The sequence below is a fragment of the Rhagoletis pomonella genome, unplaced genomic scaffold, assembly GCF_013731165.1.
Source record: "Rhagoletis pomonella isolate Grant_MI unplaced genomic scaffold, Rhpom_1.0 Rhpom_scaffold_00470, whole genome shotgun sequence".
Lineage (NCBI taxonomy): Eukaryota > Metazoa > Arthropoda > Insecta > Diptera > Tephritidae > Rhagoletis > Rhagoletis pomonella.
Genome location: NW_023459024.1, coordinates 28,304 through 29,557, shown reverse-complemented (window position 1 = coordinate 29,557; position 1,254 = coordinate 28,304).

Sequence of the window (1,254 nt, the reverse complement as noted above, 5' to 3'; positions counted from 1 at the left end):
ACGTATTTTTTTGCTTGCCAACTGCGGAATCGCCTACTCCTTCGAACTGCATCAAAAGGTCAATTTTGCCAAAAACTGGATTTAGCAGGACTCTAAGCCGACGATATATATTAATTTTCATATCATTTCACGTCTATTACATGCGCCCGACGCTTTTCATTTTCAATCTCATAAATTGTTTATAACGACTTTTACTAAAATTTCAAAATCAAAAGTTATCAAAATAAATTCTATGGGACTGAGATATATTATTTTCTAATTTTTAGTCCATTTATAAAAGCGTGGTATACTAAAAAGTTTTTTATTTTATTAATTTTCTACTCTTTAGTCTTGTCTGTATAAAATTTTGCAATGAGAACAGAAGACTATGCAAGCAAAATGTTTTGTGTTCACGTTTGGTATATACATACGGTTTTCCGCCAGGATTACAAAATTTATTATATTTCAAGACGTCCACCAAAATATTTCGGAAAAATATTAAGATTTATTTAAGCGAGCTGGACCGATTTGAAAATACTTCCAAAAGTGGAGTTTTATATGAATAAAAATAGTTTCTTAAATAACTTTTTGAAAAAAGTCCCATCAGATGACAAAACAGATTAGGCTTAAAAAATCTGCATACAAATATTTAAAAATCTTTTAAACGGAATCGTAATAATGAGATTTTTGATGCTGTTTTTTTTACTTTTTTCAAAGATTGATTTACGAAAAACTTAAATAACTGGACCAAAACTATTCTGATTTAGACTTATGCGATCTCGGCAGAAAGGTATTTTCTCACTTTTTTGATTTATGTGCAAAAAAAAGTCATTCGGGCCCCATTTTTTCAAATACAAACACATCTTAATTCTACTTTCTTATACCAATCTTTGAAAAAACTCTTAATATTTTTCAGAAATATTTTGGTGGACGTCTTAAAATATAATAGATCTTATAATTCCAATGGAAAAACAGTACCGATTTTTTTATGTATGGGGAGTGATGCAATGTAATGTACATATATACATATAGCAGCAATTAATTTCATTTAAAGAAATGGCGTGTCGTCTATTTCCGCCGTAGCGTGTGTAGTGCATATACGTAGGCGCAATATTTAACTTCTTCTGGCGGGGCGACATCTACCTCTATAGTCTTCTAATTGTATGTCTTTGATATGATACCTACGACGAGGTTGATATCTAGACTAGGTTGCCATAAATACTTTTGATATATTTATAGTGTAAATGGTGGTCTGGATGTACAACGCTGCATATT